Raw genomic sequence first — 11,259 nt, 5'->3', positions numbered from 1 at the left:
GCGGCAGGCGGTCCACCCTCCCGGAGAGAACTGCATCTTGTCTCGGAGCTCTGGTGGCCACCCCCGGACCCCATCAGCTGGAGACACCCCTCAGCCCCCCGGGGGAACCCTCAGTCCCCGAGGCTAACTTTGGGGTTGCTACAGAAGAGGGGGCTTTGCCATTGCTCCCTGGCTTTCTTCTCCCACCCCCTGGAACCCCCAACCCCCACCCCCCCCGAAGGCGAGAGGGGAGAGTCCTCGGACGGGGTGAGGCACTGTGTGGTCTAAGGCACACCCGCTTCGCTTCCGTTCTTACTGCCTTTTCCTCGACCTCGAGGGCCAGGGTGGGGGAGCTCTCGGTTTCCATCGGCACTTGGCTTTCTGCTCCCAGAGCCCACCGCGCACCAGCATTTTGGAAGCTGCAGAGAGCCTCCCCCCCACACACACCCGCCCCCCCCCCCCCGTTTTGCCGCCGGGCTGCCCTTGGAGACAGGGCACCTCTGGGCACTGTCCAGCCCAGACACCAGAGCCCCAGCTTCTGTATGCCTACCCGGTCTTCCCTCTGCTTGCTCCGCCTCAGCTGCGCCTCCAGTGCATCCTCTGCCTCTTTGGGGAAGGGGATGAGGTCATCTGGGGGCTGAGAAGGGATGACACTGGGGGACCTCCCCCCTCATTCCCGGTGGCCCAAGTAATGGAGCCCCATCTCAGGGCCAGAGACCTCTAGAAGTTAAGGTCCTCCAGCTTCTGCCCTTATTCTCACCTCAAAATTTGCTTTGTTAGTTAGTCTTCCCCAGACCTGAAGAGAAACATCGTCCAAAATGGAAACATGAAAAGTCTGTAACTGTGTTTTATGTGCCAACTTCTGGGTTCAGGGCCTGCACGGGCTTCCTTATCCCAAGAGAAACCCTTGAAAGTATATACCCTAAGCCCACAGGGCAGGGCAGCGCCTCTTGCCTGCAGAACACTTCTGACCGGGAAGGGAACTGAATCCAATGATCCATTTCCAACACCACTGCAAGTCTGTCCCTCCCTGACTTTCTCCAGATCCCATATATCAACGCATCTATGAATTTAAGCTTGCAGAATCTGATTAGCCTATAATCTCTAGCTGGAATATTTCCCTTTGTAATTTTCCAAGCTCAGGTCTTTATTTCTGGAATGGAATGGTCTTGCTCCTGTGCTCAGACTGCATCCTCAAGCCCCATGCTCCTGCCTCCCCCTTTCTTCCAGGATTGAGGCACCCGAACCTTGCCCTCTAGATGCAGCCAGCCAGGTAGGTGTCCGCCCCTCCCCGCCCCCCCTCCCCTCAGCCTCCTCCTTACTGCCTTCTTAGACATAGCAACTGAGGCTTCCGTTGCGGGTCTTCTAACCCACCTCTCCAAGCACTTAGCTACAGCCTGGGAGGAGCTGTAGGAAGGTCCCCCGGTGGGACAATGCGAATAGCCCTGTATTCCCGATGAGCACAAGTCAAACTAGGGTTTGAGCCATAGTCCAGGGAACGAGCCCAGGGGTCCTGAAAGTCTCCCCAGTGAAAATCCCCAGGTGTCCTCCCAGGTACATCCAGGGCAAGGAAGACAGCACCTGTCTGTCCCTCCCCCCTGCCCTGCCCCTCTCCCCAGCCTAACTCAATGTCCCTCAGGATCAGCAGCCGAAAACAAGCCGAGAGGCATAAGGCAAATCCACCCCCAGACCCCCAGGCCTTTTGTCCTCCCTCTTTTAACAGGAGCTGGGGAGATCTTCCCAGAGCCCCGGGGGAAGAGGGCGCAAGGCTCTAATGGGCCTAGATAGACACCCTCAGGGACACAGTTCCAGGCACAGGTGAGAAGCCCTTCTGTGCAAGCTACCCTCCTCGAAGCTGGAACTCGGACTAGATGTGAGGCTTTATTGAGAGATAGTACAGCAGGAAGGGCGTTTGCCTTGCACACGACCAACCCAGGTTCTATTTTGGCACCCCTGATCCCTGTCAGGTGTGATCCCTGAGCACAGAGCCAGGGGCAAACCTTGAGCATTCCAGCTGTAGTCCCAAGATAAACAAGAAGAAGAAAGGAAGGAAAGATAGAAGGAAGGAAAGAGGGGAGGGAGGGAGGGGGGAGGGAGGGAAAGAAAGAAAGAGAGAAAGAAAGAAAGAAAGAAAGAAAGAAAGAAAGAAAGGAGAAAGAAAGAGAGAAAGAAAAGAAAGAAAGAAAGAAAGAAAGAAAGAAAGAAAGAAAGAAAGAAAGAAAGAAAGAGAAGGGAAAGAAAGAAAAGGAAGGAAGGAAGGAAGGAAGGAAGGAAGGAAGGAAGGGAGGGAGGGAGGAATGGAGGAGGGAAGGGGAGAAAGGAAGGGAAGGGAAGGGAAGGAAGAGACAGAGAAATGAGCAATGCACAGGGCTGGATGAAGCAGAATTCTGGAGAGGCACCTCCAGTCAGACCCTCCCTCCCCCCAAAAAACAGAACCCTCTCTCCTTGTGCCATGACTGGAAAGCAAACTCTTAATTCGGAAGAGATTTTAGCCTGTTTCGTGCCTGTAAAAGGCAGGAGTTTCCCCAACAGGCTGGCAATTCTGTCTCACCCGTGGCATCCCAGAGCTAAAAGGTGAGAGAGCCCAGAACTGGTGGTGTTTGACCTTAGGGGCTAAAAGCTTGCCCCATTACCCACAGGCTGGCTGCTATACCTGGACAGTGTGCCACACTGTTGGGCCCCTGGTCAGGTGGTTTCAGATAGTGATTTTCCTGACTCTCCCCATCCCTGTCCTCTCCAGAGCTCTTCCCCCGTCACCACATTACTGTCCATATAACAGGACTGATGAACTAATGAAACTCATGCCAGGTTAAGGCAATTTGCTCCTCCATGACCACAGGTGTGACATGGTCCCTGCTGCTAGGGCCTCTGCAGGAGCAGAGGAAGGAGCCAGTTCTGGCTCTATCTGACTGGTAGGTTCAGGAGACTGCAGTGGTGGTGGCTGAGTGACAGCCCAACCACTCTGCTTGACTTGCTCTGCTAAAAGATAAGGCCCATACAAGGTCGGGAGGGACTTTTGCCTGGGAGTTGGTGGAGGGGCTCTGACTTATTCCTGTGGCCCCCAAAGAAGCCAGTGACCATTACCCCAGAAGCAGGCAGAGACCCCCAGTGGGACCCAGCATGGGAAGTGTTAGCAGTAGCTTCCAGAATGTGCGTGGGTCCCATGTGACCAATCTGTTAAAAAAGGAAAAAAAAAGATTGCCATGGCAACCCTCACATTCCACCCTGAGTTTGCCAAGGCACACAGAAAATAAGGGAACATTTTCTTAAAGAATACTTGTCTCAGCTAAATTGCGTGCTGATGCCAACTCCATATCCCCTGGAAGTCCCTCTGCCTTTTCTCCTGTGTTTGGACATGTCCTTTGGTTTGCTTAGGAGGCAGAGGCTGTCGTGAGCTGGTGTCAGCTGGGTGGGGTCCACCCCACTTGCTGGGTCAAGAGAAAAAACCCCAGACCTCCAATAAGGGCAAAGAGGCTGAAATGTCACCTAGAAGGTAAACTAAAAGGCGTCTAAGTCTCGATATTTAGAAGCATCTTTTTACCTCTTGGGTAGCTCCCAAGAGCCTCAGTTGACAGGCAGCGTCAGGTAAGCCCAGCAGCTTCTAGACATTTTTTGTTTGCAAAGAAAAAAAGAAAAGAAAGAAAGAATCCCAAAGTCTTTCCTCTTGATACCTGTGCCTGTCTCAGGTTTTGCAGGACAGATGGTCTACTATCTTGTAGACTGAAAATAAATAAATAAATACATACATAAATAAATAACCTGATAGAAAAGATGAGCAGTTTTGACAGTTAACAGCCTTCCCAGCCTCCCATCCACAGAACCAGAGTGTGAGGTGGCTGGAGAAGTGAAGTGCTTGTTTTATTCCAAATGCTTTTCTAGGCTTCAGCTCCCACTTGGGTCATAAATCAAGCACCACTTTGCTTTTAGCCAGCTGCCACCTGGGACCACAGGTGAGCAAGAGCAGAGAGAACGAATGGGTGGGAGGCACAGCTCCCTGTTGGCAGCCCTGGCCATGTGGCACGTGCCGAGAGAAGGTTTCCCTCTGCTCTTGCTCTTTGTTCTGCTCAGGGCCCTGTGCTCTGCACCTCTAACCTGAGTGGTCCTTCAGAGCCCCTTACTCTGCAGACCCCTGGCCATCCTGTTGTCCCCCCAACTCCACTGAGATGGCCAGGGAATCTCTCTCAGCAGGAAGGATGGCAGTTCTATATGGCAGTGGATGACAGGGCGCTGTCGAGTTTCCTTTCCTGGAAAATCTGGGTCTCCAATGACGTCCCACAGGAACTTTCTTCTTGGCCTCTTCAGCTTTCCTCTCGGGGCTGGGAGCCAGTGTCTGAAAGGCCTCACCCACTCTCCCAGAAGAGGAAAAACCCATCAGGAAAAGAAAAGAAACATGATTCAGCAGCTAGGGGTTTCAATTTGAATCATGAAAAGTGATGAAAAAATAGTGGCAGCTCTGGACACTCTCTCCCAGACCCCGTCTCCATGACAATTGAAATGTCAGAAGCTGTTTGGCTTCACTTCATACTTGCTTTGACTTAGTCACTCAGGGGACTGTCCCTAGCCTTGGGGCCTTGCAGAAACACTTGGTTTGAAGGAATAAGGTCAAGGCCGCACACAGAATAAGGTCTGTGCAGTGTACTCCGTTCATGCAGATGAACATCTTTGCAGCTCTGGTCTCTACCCTGCATCTATTTGAGGCCCTCTTTATCAGTTCTCCAGGGATCATTTAGTATGGTACCAATGCTCACAGTGTCTTCAGAGAAAAAATTGTTTAGTTTGTTTGTCTTGCCACAAAGAATCAGGTTTTGATGGTTCTACAAAGACATCCCCTGAAACTAGAAAAGCCTTGCCCTGCCTCCTGTCCCCATCTCGAGAGAAACTCATCAACCGAGCACCCCAACCCAAATGGGTGGAGCCCTTATTCACCTTTTCCCCCTGAGCATTATGGGGAAGTTTTCCAACCATTGCTTCTCACAGTGTTAAAAGTTCTCCTCTGGGTGAAATGCATACCGAGGCTGGAATTTTCCAGTGGAGTAGAGGAGGAGACTAATTAGGAAGGAATATTCCAAAGAACACTGAATCCAAGTGTGACCCTGGAGAGAGAGAGGGAGAGAGAGACAGTGAGACAGAGCTTACAAAGGGCTGCACAGGCTGCGCTCTGGATGTCCTCCCTATGCATGTGGCCTACTTTGGGAACAGAGGGGTACTTGCATGCCTGAAGGCTACTGCCCATCCACCTGACCCCAAAAATGTGTTGCCAACCTCAAGAGGAGGCCCAGAGCTCATCTTTCCTTGGGGATGCTAATCTCTGCTCCAATCAGAATGCCTCTCCCGGGCCTCTGTCTGTTCTCAGACTTGTTGGACCAGAGAGCAGAGAAACAGACATGTGGGCAGCTCGGTCAGCTGGTAAGGGCCCAGAGGCAGGACACCAGGAGCCCCTGTCACCCACCTGCCAGATAATCAAGTGGCTTCCCTTCCCAGCCTATATTTCCCCATCTCTAAAGCAAAATAAAGGGTAGACCAGTTGACCCAGAAAATCCCTTTCCCATTTTAAGGTTCTGAAATCTGAAAGAATACCCCCAAGTGAAAACCTTCCCTGTGTCCCGGAATTGCTCTTAGGATCTTCAATTTTGGTTTGTTACTTTTTTTTAAATACAAGATCCAAGAAACTGTTGTGATAAAGTGTCCCTTTTGTTGTCTGCTGTTTGTCAATGAGACAATGAAAACTGGCTTCTGTGTCAAATCCTGCAGGTCAGCGGTTGTGTATTATTCCCTGACATCTTACTGATTGAAAGGAGTATGAGAGATGTGTTCGGAGTCCTGTCCTGACTCAGGTGAAAATTAAGGGGACTCGATCCTATGACCAAAGGCCATGTGGATCAGAATCCATGCCTAAGTAGGGTGTAACAAAGCCAGATGCTGAGAAATGAAGACTTGTTTCTCCATCCGAGAAAGCCTAACCCAGAAATGAGCACAATTTCCAGTCAGTTTTTTCTTTTTTTGCTGGTCCCTGGATCGAAGCCAATAGATTAGAGCAGTTTGAATCATTTGTCCCACTGCAGGAGGAAGAGTCACATTCACTGGTAATTGTCAGACATTAGGTGAGCATTCTGGGGACACCAGCCACTCTTGCTGACCTCCAGCAGACACAGCACAGGTGGCTTGCTTTTAGATTCTCCTGTGCCCATGCAGAGGGAGGGAGACTGGCTGCATGGATAGCAGAAGTCTCCAGCTCTTCTGCCTCTTCTCTGTCCTTTTTCCTTTTCCTGGCAGAGACTAGCTCCTAATCATGGTGGTAGAGGCCTGCCACCATAAAAGAAAGACCTCAAGTGGTCAGGAAAGGGCCCTCTTGGTTCCTGGTAGAAAATTAGTCTCTTGGGGCTGGAGAGATAACACAGTGGGTAGGGCATTTGCCTTGCATTCAGTCAACCCAGGTTTAATCCCCAGGATCCCCATAGGGTCCCCTGAGCTCAGCCAATAGTGATGCCAGAGCTCAGAGCCAGGAGTAATCCCTGGCTGGAGCACTGCCTGGTGTGACCCCCAAATGAAAGTCTCTTTCCAGGAAAAGCAAGTGCTATCTGGTCTTGCTGAATGGTAGCTATCTCATGGGTCTTGGAAAGCTCCTTGGTGTGGTCTGGTGTTCTTTTTTTTTCCAATTCCAAATACAACAAGAAGCTATATCTTCAAGGATTACCCCCCAAGACAGTGTCCTTAGTTAGAAATCAGACCCAGAGCCTGGCTAAGCAGAAGGTCTGCAAACTTCGTCTATTTAGCATGGGGATCTTTATGATCCTATGGGGGGTAGGGATGAGTGGACTTGAGATGCGTGTTGATTCTCCAAGCCCAGGAGCCAATGGTTGGACACCAGTAGGAGTGCCACTGGGAGAACTCTGGTTCATTTCTCAAAGGGACTTCAAAGACTGGCATCCTGGGTCACGACTTCCCATTTACCTCATCACATTCCATGTTTCACTCAGTATTAGCTGATCATTTCTGCGACTAAGTGATGAGAGAGTCGGCAGACTAGTCAAAGAAAATCTTTATATAAAATGTACATATTACTATACATTATCCTGGCATGCAACGTACTGATCCAATGAAATATATATTATTAATATGTTATCTTATTATAAGATAAAGGAAAACTGACTGCCATATTTACCAGATGTTTTCTCTAACCAAACTTGTCTGTAAATATATAATCTGTATAAAAAGAGTCTAATTTACCATTATTTATGCAATAGAAAAAAATAAAAGTTTTTTTTTTCTTTTGACAAGAGACTCAGTTGATTGTGTGTGTCTGATCTGCACTGGGCCTTGGAATTCATCCCAGTAACCCCACAGGGCAGCAACTCTGTGGCAAGCCATCGAGCTCACTCCTTGGCAAACAGCCAGCAAAGAAGGAACCAGGCTCTGGGGAGGGGTGGGTTGCGTGGTGCGGAGCTGTGGAGGGGATGATTGACAGAGGGGAAACAAGCCTCTGATGGAGCATATGGTAAGAAACAGGAAACAGCTTCCGGCTTGGGAGCAGAAGCTGTAATGAAGAAATCTTTGCAGACACCCAAGCTAATGGTGTCATCCTTCCAGGATTCTACTTGCCAAAATCTCCCAACATTATCATTCAGACATAGACTAGCTTTCATTTAAATTCTTGGTATTTTTAATAGCCTTCAAGCTTGAATCTAGATAAAGATACCTGTCCCTTATTGCAATAAGGAAACAGAGGCCTGGCTGGGGAGGGATGCAGGGGTGGGTGATGGGGAGCATCTTGCTGGAATGTGGTGCAGATCTTGTCCTGGCACCCAGAGATCAATTCACATCTTTTTCACTTTTTTTTTTTTTTTTTGCATCACACCCAGCGATGCACAGGGGTAATTCCTGGCTCTGCACTTCTTTTTCATTTTTTTTTTTTTTTTGCATCACACCCAGCGATGCACAGAAGTAATTCCTGGCTCTGCACTCAGGAATTACCCTGCCCCGCCCCCGCACCCCGGTAGTGCTCAGAGGACCACATGGGATGATGGGAATTGAACCCAGGTCGGCCACATGCAAGTGTCTTACCCGCTATGCTATTGCTCCAGCCCCTCTTTTTCACTTAAAAAAAATTATCCTGTAATTTCCCAAGTATCTTGTACCTGTGTCAAAACAATTTTGAGGTTTCCATTAGGTAGGATCTGCAGTCTCCTGCTTGAAGTGTTGCATTTAACACATTGTATTTGACACAACTTTAGCAGATAAAATCACTCACCAAGTATTTGTTATTGTTTAAAATGTGTAAATAAAATGTTCTAGGCCAAAAGCATGTGTTTTCCTTTCTGCTAAAGAAACTCTTACAAACTCCACTGAGATAATGACTTGGATGTTCATCCTCTGTAACCTGGATTTTAAGGTTTTTTTCTGAATTATAATAAGAATTTGGTCATGAATATTCATACTCCCAGGGTACTTAGCCCAGCAGGGAGTGCTAGGCAGGAGGGAAGGCCTACTACCAAGGACAGATAACAGAATTCAATGTCCTTGACCCCTGACCTCAGGGATCACTAGGGCAGAAAGCCTAGAGATTTTCTTCACACAGCCCATTACAGAAATCCCCCAAAACTCTCCCTTAGGATGTGGCCATCACCTTGAACACGCCTGGAATTTTCCCAAATTTTTGTGGTACGTGACTGTCAGAGGTATTTCTTTAGGTAAGTGGGTTTGTGCTCCAGCCATAAGTACAATTAGCTGGCTTCAGTGCTTCTGCAATTCTGGACAATCTATCTATAGCAAGGACCTTCCTTGAAACGGCAGAGGACTGTTGTGAGGACGTGAGACTGTTTCCAGACCTGATTCAGTTTCAACCAGCGCATTGACCTGATTCAGTTTCAACTTGTGCCCTGGGCTTCCATCACTGGGCAGTGGGCAGGCCCAAGGGTGGACAGCTGGGTACCAGGATCTCCAGTGCTAAGCCAGCGCCCTTAGGTCTCAGCTTCAGCCCCAGTATGTGACCAAAGGGCATCAGTCCTGCAGTACTGGCCAGACCCTGCTCTTACTTCTGAGTCCCTAGTCTCAGAGGTAGAGGAACCCTCAACAGGAGAGCTTCAGGGTTGTCTGCAGTGAGGTGATGTGCTAATTCATCCTTCCAGAGGAGACACACTATTCTGAATTTCATTCTCTCCCCATCACGCTTCTCTGCTCTCAGAGAGTTGAAGTTAGTGGAGCTTTGGAGCCCTCACGGGGCTATAGATTTCCATCTCAGCTGTGCTTGGTCATTGCCTGGGATTCACAGACAAGAAAGAATCTTAATCCTCCCACAAGCAAACTCTTATATGGATGCCTTTACATTAGGACTGTAGCTTCCAGGGGAGGTACTTGAGGTTCAGAAGTTGGGCTCTGGGTCCCACTCTTCTGGTTTGGGATGACTTCTGGAGAAGCAGGCCTGCCTGCTTAGCGCTGTGATTCTGAGTGTGACACTTCCGCTGGGTCCTGAAATTTGTCCCACATCACATATTCTCAAGTCACACCCCAGCCTCTGGGTTAGGACACATGTGGAGGTGGATCAGAGCATCAAAGTGTCTAGGTGATAGGGATGTGCCCTCAAGCTTGAGAATCTCTGTCTTGACTACCTTCCTAGGGACATAGAGGGATGACACGTATACGTGGCATTTCCGAGTCTCATGGGGACCAAGAGAACTGTGGAATTAGAATCTTAAGGGAAACCATTGCCATCGTGGCCATCTAGGGATACAGCATCCCCTGTCTCCCCCTTACTTTCATGATCTGGAGGTTACTTTGGAGCCCCAGGAAAGTTATTACTATAGATTTCATGAAAACATTTTTGAGCATCCCTGGCTCTTAAACAACCTACCAAATTATACCCAATTGGAAATATGGATAGTAGGGAAGCCTGGTGAGAAATGTAGGGCTGAACCTGAACCAGTGCCAGTCTGGGGCTCAGGCCTCACTCATTGCCTGGGGTGGTCCCTCGGGAATGTTTCTTGGTCCTGTCTTGGGGGTCATTTCTGGGCTTAGCCTCAGCTTGTTGCCTTTGTGACCACAGAGAAGAGACCTTCTGCCTTTCCAGTGTCAAAACCATAGCTACCAGACAGTTCCCAGAAGGCAATGGGGTGAGACTAGGGTGTGCTCCCTTCTCCCTTCTCCCCCACATTCCTCCGGATGAGAGCAGAGTGAGCAAGCGCTAAGTGGTAAGTTGTACGGGCATGAGTAAGTTCTAAAGAAAGCTGTCAAGGAAGCTGCGCTCCCCTGTCTCCCACGGGCCCTCACGTTTCTGCATCTCCCAAGCAGCCACCACTGCCGACGCTCCTCCCAGAGGGCTTCAGTTTCCCAGCGCAGAGGAGTGAACAGCGTCTGCCTGATCCTGGAGACTGTGGAGCCTTCGTGGTTCCAGAACCCCAGGGACTCATTTCGGACAGTGTCTCCCCAGGCCTGGCCCTTGTCCCCTCCCCATCTTTCTCCTCCAAGCCTGGACTCTTAAAGCTAATAGGGAGAAGGTGTAGGTGCCATCAGTGTTGAGGTAAGGAAGGAGAAGGGGTCCTGTGGGATGTGACCAGACCCCCATAACCTGGTTTGCCTTCCCATACTCATCATTCTTTCCAGCACCTAAGCATGGTACCAGACATAGCAGGTGATCTATTTGCTAAATAAACAACCATGACTCTCTCATGTGGCTTAGACATTCAGACTCTCTGCCCACCCAAGGCCTCCATTCTCTTTGCCACTTTGCCTGTCCCGCCATCCTCAGCCCCCACCCCCACCCCAGTTCCAGGCAATCAAGAACATCCCTGTTTATATGTGTTTTGTTTTTCAATTTCATTCCACTAGCCTGTCCAGGAACTCCTTATTTCTCTAAGAAGCCAGGCTCATTCTGGCGTTGGAATAGCTTGCATCTGGATTCTCGTGGACTTGGGGCTGAGCTGGACTCAAGGTCTTCACAGTGTCCGCACATTGCCCTCGGCCCAGAGACTGCCTATCCCTGCCGGTAGCAGCCTTTCCAGGGCTGACTTTAGACACTTTCATCCCAGAAGGTATCTAGCAGAGACCATGAGGAGGTGGAGGGTACAGGGGTGCAGGCATTAATCCAGGGGGGAGAGCAGAAGTGTCCCAGGAGACTCCCCAGGGAAGAAGTCTGTACTCAAAGAAAGGAGCATCCCCCACTTAAAAACAGTTCTTCAAGTAGGAGAACAGGCCCAGCACTTAGAGAAGAGCATGCCTGTCATCCACATTTAATGTTGTGGGTGTTTTGATAGATTTCTCTCAACAATGAAACCCCAAGACGTGGCT

General features: G+C 49.7%; 1 protein-coding gene across 4 annotated transcripts in view; it reads left to right on the top strand.

Annotated features, from left to right (window-relative positions):
• The window catches only part of CALN1 (calneuron 1), a 520,902-nt gene extending 520,880 nt beyond the window's left edge, over positions 1–22 (top strand). For all 4 annotated transcript variants that reach the window (XM_056137646.1, XM_056137648.1, XM_056137649.1 and 1 more), the window contains one exon: positions 1–22. This exon is cut by the window's left edge and continues 357 nt beyond it. The gene's annotated coding sequence lies outside the window, so the exon portion shown is untranslated.
• The last annotated feature ends 11,237 nt before the right edge of the window (positions 23–11,259 follow it).

Source organism: Sorex fumeus, unplaced genomic scaffold (assembly GCF_029834395.1).
Source record: "Sorex fumeus unplaced genomic scaffold, SorFum_2.1 ptg000126l, whole genome shotgun sequence".
Lineage (NCBI taxonomy): Eukaryota > Metazoa > Chordata > Mammalia > Eulipotyphla > Soricidae > Sorex > Sorex fumeus.
The sequence above is the reverse complement of the archived record's forward strand: the minus strand, read 5'-3'. Positions and strand labels throughout refer to the sequence as shown.